Source organism: Pinus tabuliformis, chromosome 3_2 (assembly GCF_031772625.1).
Source record: "Pinus tabuliformis cultivar Carrire ecotype Pingquan chromosome 3_2, CPIR1, whole genome shotgun sequence".
NCBI classification, from domain to species: Eukaryota; Viridiplantae; Streptophyta; class Pinopsida; order Pinales; family Pinaceae; genus Pinus; species Pinus tabuliformis.
The window spans coordinates 506,697,048-506,709,819 of NC_142302.1; the positions used below are offsets into that span (position 1 = coordinate 506,697,048).

Here is a 12,772-nt window from a genome sequence, read left to right on the forward strand (position 1 = left end):
AAAAATTTCTAGGTAAATCCCCACCTCAATAACAGATTATCTTTTCATTAAATTATTGTATTATCTATCAAAGCTCCCTCTTTATCCTTTATTTTAGTTTTGAACACAGACCCCCCCCTCCACCCCTACACTAATTTCACTACCTTGCTTACAGGAGCATAAATAAACTAGCTCTCAACTTAACCAAGTATATTCAACATTATTTCTCAATGCCAAGGAATTTACTTTTCTTTCTATTTTCCTAGTTTGTTTCAATATTTTATTCATACCCGATATAATTTTGTTATTGATTTTTGTTCCTTTTTTAGGTATGAAAGTTGTGCACTCGGTAGCTCCTATCTAACTTCAACAAATTCTTGATGTTGACTGACATACTTTTCCCCTCTCTAGGTTGGTGCTCTACACATATTCCGGGGGTGGGAGGGGGTATGGGGGGGTGTTTCTTCGGTCATGAGCATGGTGTAATTATTTTAGGTGAAGACAAACTACTAGTTGTGGTTATCTAGTGTCCATAAGATTTCTTCTGTTATTTCAATGGTTTTTCTTTGTATATTGTTATACTGAGAGGAAGTTAAGGAACTGATTCTGAATTACAACCTCGATTTAAATCGTGTATTGTAATTTGAAACTTTGGAAGGAGGTTTTAGTTTTCTGGAAGACAAGCGTATCCAATTATACCATCGTAACCCTCTAGGGCACTACTCTTTAATTTCTTTTAATTCATTGTCTGAAGTTTGTTTTTTCTATTTGGTGAGAAAGACCATAACTCTTAGTCTGAAGGGTCTATATACCAGTTGTATTGTAGTTATCTTATTATGATGGAATATATATATATATATAAACTCACTTACATCTTTCCTTTCAACTTAAATTCCCGGAGATGCTTTTTATTTTTGGAAAGTGAATGAGTCTCTATGCTATATTATGTTTATCTATTAGTTTTCACTGTATAAAAATTAGGTTTATCGGAACCTCAAATTCCTTCGTTTCACTTGCCTTGGTCATTACTATTTATATTTGACTTACTCGGTGTTTCATTCAACAATTACTGGTTTAATTAGCGAATAGTAGTTTAATATACAGGATACTGATAGATTCATTACTTGATTAAACTGTTTATGTATGCACATTCATTTGAATGAAATTGATTTCTATCCCTTCTCTCTATCTTTCGAACAATCCAATGTTTACTATGATTTTCCATACTAGGCACCAGTTATACCCATAAAAATCAATACTCTCTCCAATAGTATATCTGTCAACCATTTTTCCTCTATTAGCAATTTATTATCTTGTTCATATTTTTCTTATATGAGTTTCCAATTATAGAATTCTTCATCAGAAGGAAATTCTTCTGGTTTGGAGATTGAAATACATGTTTAATTTGATGTTTCTTCCTATGGTTTATAATTTCTCTCATACTTATTAGTTCACTAGTTAAGAAATTAAGGTATTACCCATGCTCTAATTTGGTAATCCCTTATGAAATTATCTCAATTATTTACCGGTCCCAGTCATCAATTAAATACCAGAATTTTTGTTTTCTTCTTTGCTTTTCATTTGTCAAATTACATGTTCCATGGTTATTCCCTTACCCCAAATTTCCACCCGCAATCTAAAACTCTGTTGACTCTTTTCAATATCTCTCGCTCTAACTTAGATGAAAGAAATATATGCAACTCTTCCCCCTCACCATATGTAACTACCTTTAATCATAGGAATATGTAATTATTTTTAACCATAGGGTATCATTATTCCTTTCCTCAGTGATTAGTGGTACAAAAATAATATGCCTGTAACGAATGTTTATATAATTAACAAGTAACTTCATTAAATTTAAGTTCTAGTTAATGAACTACCCACAAAAATATCTTATAGTACTAAGAATTTTAATATAAATATAAATATAACCAACAAAAGTCTTTCGATTTACCAACCTACTATCTTCAATATTCTCAAAGGTTAATAACCAACCCAAAAGAAGTAGAAATAATTATAAACTAAGTTTATGAAAAATGACTATACTTTCAATAGTAGATTTTACTCTAAATGTAATCAAATTCTAACTGTAACCGTGGCATGGAAGAAACCACCTGAATACCCTACGACCATTTCCACTCTATACTGCAGGAATCATCCCAGGAAGAAGCATTATCCTCCCAACCTTGAACTGATCCTCTAGTTCCCCCCGAGCAGAGATTATTTTTTTCTCCTCCTAGGAATCAATAACCTCTTATGATTCCATATGAGGTATCTTATGCCTTTGTTCCATAGAATAATTTTCCTTAGCAGTGTCCCACTTTTCAGGGTCTGCCAACCCACTAACCTAGGCTTCTCTTTCTTTAAATCCCGCCTTTCTCTCCCACGATGCTTTATCCCACCCTTTTCTTTGTGTTTTTCTGCAACTGTGTAATTTAGTAGATTTTCTCTCCCATCATATTAAATCTTGCTAATCAACCCCTAGGGATTTTTAAGTGTGATTTAAGGGAAGATTGTCTTGATCCTATTCGTCAACCTTGGTTTCTAAATTTTGGCAATAATCTCTTTCACTCTAATGTTTCTTTCACAAGTAATTTCCAGTTTTCCTTTTCATTAATAAATTCATTTATTACATCATCATACTTCATGGCTTTCTAGCCACCATAACTAAAATAGTTCAATCTAAAAACAAAAGATATTTACAGAGAAAAAAAAGGGTATTACATTTCCCCCTCTTTAAAATAACACCGTCCTAGGTGTTTATTATTCATTTGCTTCATTCTTGAACAATTTTTTCCCTTGAGGAAAAATCGTAATTTCCATTAATTTGAAAATTACATGTTGTAGATGCCTGAAGAAGCATATGCTGTAGGATGGGGTGACTCACCCTTCAGTTATAAAAAGTAAAAAAAAAACCCCTGTAGGTTGTTCTGATTGTAAGTGCATAATTACATGTCAAAATATATCCATTCTTGAACAATTCCAGGTAAGATTCTTTCATTGTATCCTCTCACACACAAGTAGTCTCCTCAGGTCTAAAGTGCCTGCACTACACTTTAACCCGAGCGACAACTTGCTTCGAGAGGAATATCTTTTTCCAATATAAGATGCAGAGTGTCTTTGGTAGGAATATCGTTCAGGTTCCACCTATCTCAAATTCCAATCAATCACGTGAGAATTATCATGGATATACTTCTTTAATAAAAACACATGAAAAACATTGTGAACTTTAATATGACTAGGCAAAGCCCACTGATATGCCACTGGACCAACTCTATCCAACATTTCAAAAGGCCCACAGAATTGTAGTGCCAACTTTGCACAAGTCATGGTTCTTAGGGTCATTGTCTCAATTGTTAAATTATTTATGAATTATCTTCTTGTCCACGTAATGTTTTTGCATGTCTTGTGCTATTTTGATATTTTCTATAATCTTCTGCACCACTTGTTCCATTTCCTACAAAGCATCGGGTTCTAATATTAGTCTATCCTCTGGCTGACTCCAACTGAGTGATGTATGAAATTTTCTGCCATACAAAGCTTCAAACATACACATTTTAACTAAATTTTGGTAGCTTTTGTTGTAAGAAAGCTCTATTAAATGCACGAAATCCTCCCATTTGGTAAGTCGATCCATGACATACATTCGTAGCATATCCTCCAGGATCTAATTAGTCCTTTCTATCTGTCCATTCATTTGAGGATGATATGTAGTGTTGAAATTTAATTGAGTTCCCATGCCCTTGAATAGAGCTTTCCAAAGCTTGGAGGTAAATTTAGCATTTCTTTCTCACACTACTATCTTCGGTATACCATGCAAGCGGAAAATTTCCTTCATCAAAATATTAGCAATCTATGCGGTTCCAAAAGTAGACTACAATGGTATGGTGCTTTAGTCAAAGTATCCACCACTACCATGATGGAGTCATGTTGTTGTTTTGTCCTTGGTAAATCCTATAATAAAATCCAATGAAATCACTTCTCACTTCAACTTAGGAATGGGTAGTGAGTTTAGCAACCCAATAGGGTGTTGGTGTTCCACCTCTACTTTTTAACATTCTATGCATTTTCTAAGTATTCTGTTGCCTCTCTTTTCATGCTAGGCCAAAATGATTCTTTCCTTAATGTTGTTATCATTTTTTGATATTCGGGATGACCTGCATATGGTTTCTTGTGATATTGATCTAATATCATCGCTTTAAACAAATCAAATTGGGGACATACAATCTACTCCTGTAAATTACTAGTTTTTCTAGGTTCTCCCCATAACCTAGGATTTCTTTGTGCTACAATTTATGTTGAATTTCCACATATTTATGGCCTTCTAACATGGAATTTTTAATCTTCTCCATTTTTTTTTAATACTATTAACAGCTACTCTCGTTACCACGTGTGCATGTCTTCTTAGAGCATGTGTAATTTTATTTTCTTTTCTCTTTATTTGTTTAATATCAAAATCAAATTCACTAAGGAAAACTAGCCACCTAGACTGTCTAGCATTGAGATTGGGTTGGTTGAAAAAAATATTTTAGGCTAATATGATCTGTTAATAAGGTATTTTTTTCCAATAGGTAATGCCTCCACATCTTTAAAGCATGTATTGCTGCAACCAACCACAGATAATATACAACATAATTATTTTCATGTGTTTTCAGTTTCCTAGACTCATAGGCTATTACTATGTTTTCTTACATCAAAACACCCCCAATAACTTCCATACAAACATCTGTGCACACAATGAACTCCTTATTTGGGTTTGCAATTTTTAACATAGTAGCCGTTATCATAATTTTTTTAATTTGTCAAAACATTCATAACATTTGGTTGTCAAATCATATTTTATTCCCTTTTTCAGTAAGGAAGTAAAGGGGTGAGCCAATTTTGAAAATCCTTCTATAAATCTTCGATAATATCATGTGATCCCCATAAATGAGCAAACTACTAACACATCTTTTGGTATGGGCCAATTATTAATAGCCCTAACCTTTTCAAGATGAATAGATAATCCCTCCTTGGAAATGATATGTCCTAAATACTGTGTTTTGTCTTTGTAAAACTCACATTTGTTGATTTTTGCATATAGTTGATGTTCTCTTAAATTTTGTAAGACAAATTTTAGATGTTTCTTGTGCTCTTCTTAATTTTTAGAATACACTAAAATTTCATCTATGAATACTAACATGAATATATCATGGTATTTGTGAAGTACTTTGTTCATTAGACACATAAAGGTTGCTGGTGCATTAGTGAGACCAAAGGGTAACACTACGAACTCATAGTTCCCATATCTAGTTCTAAAAGTTGTCTTGTGAATATCTTCATCTTTTATATGCAATTGGTGATAGAAAATCCTTAAATCAATCTTTGAAAAAATAGTTGCTCCCCTCACTTGATCAAATAAATCATTAATTCAGGGCCATAGGTATTTATTTTTTGACAGTTAACTTATTCAACTGATGATAATTAATGCACACTCTAAATGTGACATCCTTCTTCTTGACTAAAACTATAACCCTCCCCTCCCCCTCGATAGTGAAACATTGGGTTTGATGTAACCTTTGTCTAATAGTTCCTGTAACTGAATTTTTAGTTCCATTAACTCTAGTATACTCATTCGATACGGGGCTCTAGATACTAGGGTGACACTTGGTATTAAATCAATGGAGAAAATATGTCCCTACAAGGGGGTAAACCTGAGATTTCCTTTGGAAAAACATCTTGAAAATCTCTGATGACTAGTAGGGCCTCTAAATTTCCCTTTTATGTTTGATGTTTATTTGTTTCCATCTGCACCAGGTATATCGGACATCATTTTTTTTTCATTTCCGTTCAGTTGTAAAGTTGAAATTTATCAAAATGATATTGGTTTTGGTTTACCTCTAATTAGTCTAGTTTTCTCGTCTTGACCGATACAACTCACTGTTTTCTCCAAACAGTTTATAACAGTTCCCTGTTTCTCTAACCAATTCATGCCTATTAATATATCATAGGATCCTAAAGGAAGAATTCTTAAATCTACTTTTGTTGAATAACCATTTAAATCAATGGGACACTATCATATTTGACTAGTTACCTTCTTTCTGGTACCAGTTGCTAACTGTACCAACCATGAATTCTTGAATTTTTCATATTTTAATTTACAGTTTTCCACAATTTGGGGACTAACGTAACTTAAACTAGCCCCTAGATCAACTAAAACAGAAACATATTGGTTTGAAATGGTATCTTCAATTTCTATCATGGTATATTGATGTTTATCTTGTCTGTCCTTTAATGTCACATTGATCCTGGCTATATTTTTGGCAACATCGTTCATAGTCGTTACTTCATGGACTGCTTGAATATTTTGAACAGATCACAGATTATGCAGACAATCTCTTAATAGGTGCGGTTTGCTGCAACCCAAACGCTTCAATGACCCTCTTTCCTTGACCCCACTACTCTTTTTGTTATTCAGTTCCATGGGGTTCGACCTACTGTAAGACTATGCAAGTTGACTTACATCTTCCTCGTTGAATTTATTCCTCTGATGATCCTTTCCAATAAATTTAAGATACCGAGGTTTCTGGCTTTTGATATTTATTTTAGACATGGTTTTGTTCTTACATTGACATGGTTTTAAACCTTCAGTTCTATTTTTGAATTGTCGGTAGCACAATCTAGCTTTTCTTACTGTCTCATCTGTTGACTTAGGATTGTCAAACTCAATCCTTTCTTTGTAAGGTGTCAGTTAAAAGTTCAAAACTAGATGTACCTTGGTCTTCTCTTCTTTAATATAGGGAACATACTGTAACAAGTTTGTAAATTTCGCTACATAGTAATTTCTCCCAACCTTAACTCATGGAACTCCTTGACACAATCATCATAGTATCGCTCACTCAAGTATCGAGACTTAAATTGTTTTTAAAATTCCTCCCAGGAAACTGTGTTTTATTCCAACAAATGTACACTTTTTGCCTCTTCCCACCAAAGAGTAGCTTTGCCCTTCAACTAGTAAATAGTCAGTATCGTCTTCAAATTACTTTCGAACTCATATACCTGAAAATATTTAATCATGTTAAGAAGCCATGCTTCTGCATCTTCTTCCTTTTCCCCATCAAACGTAGGGGGTTTGACTTTCCTAAACTTGCCCTCTAACTCCATTTTCTTCTTTTATTTATGTGATTTCAAATATGTCTTATCTGATTCGCCTCCACTTGTGAACTTGTCTGACTTTGTTTCCACCATTTTCCTTTTCAACCCTTTTGGTTCTATGCTTCGATGGATAAACCTTTTAGTCAATTATCTTATCATTGTTTTTTGCTCTTCAGATTTTAGCAGACGCTCGTTACTACTCCTAAGATGAGCCAATTGTTGTTGCATACTTTTGATGATATCCATAAACTTAGAGGTTGGTGGGTTGCTACCATTTCCTAAGTCAATGTGTAGTTCTTCACCACCTGTTATGGCTGGAGGAGAATTCTTCATCATTCTGTTTCAACCTGCTTCGCTCAAGTACCTTATAAACCATACAAACTATTATCAGTATCTTACATTTATATTTCCATACATATTTCTTTTAAATATGGTGATCCCTTCTAAGCCTAATGTGGTAACTGGCATTCTGATACCATTTTTTTTATGTTTCTTAAGAAACACGCTATTTTTTTTTATCTTTTTATAAAAGGAGTTATTTACCAATAAGCTCTATCCAATGATTATTTCCTACATTATTAATCTTGATCTTCTAGTGTCCTCCACCACCTAACCCCAGAATATGAATGAACCATATACTAATTTTTTCCTTCTAAATCTTTGACCCTAACTCTCGATTTTATTTACAAGATTCTAATGCGAGTAACTTTATTTGTGCGTTCACTTCCTTTTCCATTTCAAGTTGGACTTATACCTCATTCAACAACTTAATTATTAATAACACATCTTGTCCTATATTGTAATTTGAGTCATAACATATTGTAATTTGAGTCATAACATATGTCCAGCAATGAAGTGCCTCTTATGTGTGGCTAACTAACCTAACTTGTAGAACATATGGTGATGTCATGTTAATTTATTAGGTACAATAACTATATGGTTTTTTATTACCACCGAGCTTACTTTAATGGTTAATTCATATGAATTTTTTTTAATAAGTGTGAGACCTTTTTAATCATATCCAAGTGTGAGTTCTTGGACAAAGCACCCAACCAATTTAATCCACCTTACTTTTTCCATGTGATTTACCTCACCTCTCCACATGGTCACTATAAGGTTAATGTACTATGGTTAAATGGATGGCCATGATTTCTCCCCTTAGATCTAACGATGTATCTAAAGGCCGCGGCGAAGAGCCCCAACATGACTAAGACTGCCCAGGTTACCAAAAAGACTCCCCTGTCGAAGCACAAGCCTGAAATTGTTGAAAATGTTGAGATGCTAGAACAGGCTACACCTGTAAAGGACACTAAGGTTCCCGAAAATAAGCAGAAAAATGTAGAAGATGGGAAGTTAAAAGGGCTGTCCACCAAAAACGCTGCCCCTGCAGAGGAGCCAGCCCCTGTGAGTGAATATGCGCCTAAGAAAGGTACGATTTGATGGACTCTTTCTTAGTAGCGTTTAAATTTGTGAAGGTGTTTAGAATGATATGGTGGTTTTACATCTGAACGTTATGTTAAAGTATGTGAGATTTTACATTATTAAATATTACCAAAGCCAATACAAACAAGTAGTTTTACAGATGTCTTTCAAATTTCCTTTTCGTTTGGCTCCGGGAAGGTTCTAAATGAATTCAGGTTTTCCAACGTTTTACAGATTTCCTTCCGTTTCCTTTCATTGAGATTGTTGTATTTTTTCAAATCTATTAGATGCAGAGGAGGACGCTAAGGAACCTTTCGATGAGGATGACAAGGGGGAGAGACTTGAGTTATATGAAAATGTTTCACAATCTGAGCCGGAAGAAGAAGAAGAAGAAGATGATGACGCAGCAGCAATGGATGTAGACCAGGACGGTGTTGCAGAGGAAGATGAGGAAGAAGTGTTCGAAGATGATGAAAAGGAGGAAGGTGAAGGTTAAGAGATGGAAGGTGAAGGCGCAGAAGAGGAAGTGGGTGAGGAACATGAAGGTGAGGAAGAGGATGAACAACACGAAGTTGTCAAAGAAAGGCGCAAGCGAAAAGAATTTGAATTATTTGTTGGTGGGCTTGACAAGGATGCGGCTGAAGAAGATCTGAGAAAGTATTTAGTGAAGTTGGCGAAGTTGTTGAAATTCGACTAATGATGAATCCCCAAACACAGAAAAACAAGGGATTTGCTTTATACGTTACGCAGCCTTTGATCAAGCTAAACGTTCTTGCACAGAACTCAAGAATCCACAGGTGCTTCTTTGGTTCACTGTTTGACGCATTTATGTGCAATGTGATCTTTAAAGCAATGTGATCTTTAGCCTTGCTTTAAGTTAATGTAACAGGTATGCTCTATTTGTGTTACAGGTTAAAGGTAAAGTTTGTGGAGTGTCACCTAGGCAGGACATTGACACAATAATCTTGGGCAATATATCCAAGACATGGACAAAGAAAGCTGTGAGTTTTAATGTGTAATTACTCAATTGAACAAAATATTTTAAATTGATATTGTTTTTGGTTTTCCAGCTCAGAGAAAAGTTAAAAAGCTTCGGCATTGATAATATTGAGGATTTCACTCTAGCGGAAGATCCTAAAAATGATGGAATGAATCGTGGCTTTGCCTTTCTGGAGTTTTCATCCCGTTCAGATGCCATGAATGCGTACAAACGGCTGCGAAAGCGAGATGTTGTGTTGGGGACTGATAAAACTGCGAAAATGTCATTGGCAGAGACATTGGTTGAGCCTGATGAAGAAGTTATGGCACAGGTGCGTGCATTTTAATATCTTGATAATCAGTTAAATTTTGTAACTCTCTTACACCTGGACGGAAATTAAGAGCTTTATCTCATCAAGATTCTTTTAGCATTTTGCTGAACTGAATTCTTGTTTCATGATTAATAAGCTGCTATTACCAATATTAAAATTTCCGTGGTTAAAGAGTTTTGAATCCCTTGATTCTACTGCACTAGTGCAGGTTAAGACCGTATTTGTTGATGGGTTACCACCTTCCTGGGACGAGGACCGCGTGAAAGAGCAATTTAAGAAATATGGTGATATCGATAAAATTGAGTTGGGACGCAACATGCTTTCTGCAAGGAGGATGGACTTTAGATTTGTTACTTTTTCAACCCACGATGCTGCTGTAGCATGTATAGATGGAATTAATAACACTGAGCTAGGAGAAGGTGATAATAAGGTATGTTTATAGTGATTTCTTTTTTCGAAAAAAGATATTTTAATGGAGGTTTTTGTGAGTAGAAATATTCTGCTAATTCTAAAAGCATCCACAAACAATCAACTCACTGTATGCCATAAATCCAGAAGCAATCAGTGATCAACACACTGTATGTGTGATAAATCCAGAAGACAGATGTTTGAAAGTTATGTTTTTCTCCTTAGCTAAATTGTGACCATCTTGGAGGTGAGGTGAAGGCTAGATTATCAAAGGTGAGGTGAGGTGAAGATTGTGGAAACATGGTCTTCGCGGGCGTTATAAATTTGGGCGTGGTCGTATGCGGGGTGGCAAGGTTCCATGGGTTCGTGCCCATACTGATTTTGACCCTCGGAGGTTTGGAGCTCGTGACGGCCGTTTCATTGGTCGACGAGGTGAAATTGGTGGTCGTGGAGTAGAGCGCCGTTCTCTACAACCCAGCTATGGTCGACGCATGGATAAGCCTTATCGTCATTACGATAATTTTTCTGGATCAAAACGTCCATATGCTGCACTGGTTCGTTCTTGATACTTTTCATTATGTTATTGTATATATGCTGTTATTTTTAAGGTTTTTTACTAAAATTTATATCTTTGCCATTTCTAGGAAGAACCCCTTAGATTTGGAGTACCCGCGACGAGGAACTCGAGGTCTCGATTAGAAAACGGTATCAGTTATAGTGCATCACGGTATGCAGATTATGGTGAATCCACTTATAGGTGAGAATTGATATGGACACCCTAGTTACTATGGATTACCGAGAGTGATATATCGTAGTAATTTTGTGGTGACACTGCAAACTTTTTCTCTTGTTCAGACTTGGGAGAGGCTGATACGGTGGTAGTGCCGAGAGGACTCATATGGCTTATATGATGGACACCAATCTAGTGTGAGCTATGGAGGAAGTCATACATACGGTAAGTATTTTATAAATCCAACACTTATTACATCCTTATGTATTGATCCTAAAGTGATTATTAATCTTTTGAATTCCTTTCCAATAATTGATTTTGGTTTATAGGTTCTCTTAGGGGCAGTGGGGCTGGTGGAATATATTCCAGCTATGGAAACGATTATTTGGCGAGTGGGGCCAATGTATGTTAAAAGAGCACTTTCGTAACGTATAGAGTAGGAACTTTACTGTGTTTACTTTTATTATTCTACTTGTTTTTTTTTAAATATTTTTTTTTAATATTTACATATTGATAGTGGCAGTTTTCATTCATCTCGATATTCCAGTGGCCGTGGATACTGTTGGAATGGTAATTTCAACTTGCAGATTTTTTCCTCTGCGATGCGATCGCATATCGCACTTTTCCCTCGCCACCCTTAGCTGCATGTTTGTATTATGTGCGATGCGATATTTGCAATGCGATCGCAGATTGCAGATCGCATGATTTAAAGGTAATAGAGCCGGTGACACATCCTTCTCTTCCTGCGATGCGATGGTGTGATAAGCATGCATTAAATTCAAATAGGATATTTTGAGCCGTGTAATAAATGATATTTACTAGGGTTGGTAAATGTAGGTGAAATCTTAAATTTTACTATTTTTTTTTATTTTCACGGAAGTATGGGAAAAACAACACGTATTGAAAAGATATTTTGTGTTGTTCACCATATATAAAAGAAAATGCAAGAGCAGAGACGTGTAGTGTGGAGAGAGTTTTAGCCAAGAAGAGTATTTTTTTCTTGCAACGCACAGCAGTGCTGGAGAAATAATTTTATGAGATATTGGACTCAGGTTTTGAAACTGAAGTTCCTGTTGTAAATCCCTTTGAGTTGAGGAAGACAAAATTCTGTAACAGCTTTTATTATTGTTTTATAATAAAGATCCTGTAGAAAACCAGAGCGTTGTTCTCTGTGTTATTTTTTTTGTGTGTTTGAAATGAACAGAAATTTACATCATGGTATCGGAGCTAGTCTAGGCACTCAGTGAATAAAAAAAACAGAGTTTTGTTTTTTCACTGTAGGAGCTGTAAGAAGCTTATTGAGCATTTTTTTTTACAGTCAGTATCTCTTCTTTATTTTTCACAAGTTAAGATGGCAGATGCTCGAACTGGTTTGACGAATCCCCAACTGCCACAGTTTAATGGGAAAAACTATAGTTATTGGTCCATAACCATGAAAGCATTGTTTGCTTCTCAAGGAATATGCGCGCTGGTTGAAACTGGTTATGCTGAACCGGTAGATGCAACAGCGTTGGCTGCTTTGACAGCAGCAGAAAGAGACCAGTTGAAGAGTGACAAGAAGAAGGATGCCAAAGCCCTCTTTTTCCTCTTCCAATCAGTGCATGAAAGTATTTTTCCACGGATTGCAGCAGCAACAAAATCCAAGGAGGCCTGGGATATTCTCAAAACTGCCTATCAAGGCATGGAGAAAGTGAAGACTGCAAAGTTGCAGATGTTGAGAAGAGACTTTGAAAATCTCAGCATGAAGGAATCTGATACAATAGATTCATTCTTCACTCAGGTTATTGGC

General features: G+C 35.4%; 1 pseudogene; it reads left to right on the top strand.

Annotated features, from left to right (window-relative positions):
* Positions 1 to 8,283: 8,283 nt before the first annotated feature.
* On the top strand, positions 8,284 to 11,557 carry LOC149181535 (uncharacterized; annotated as a pseudogene).
* The last annotated feature ends 1,215 nt before the right edge of the window (positions 11,558 to 12,772 follow it).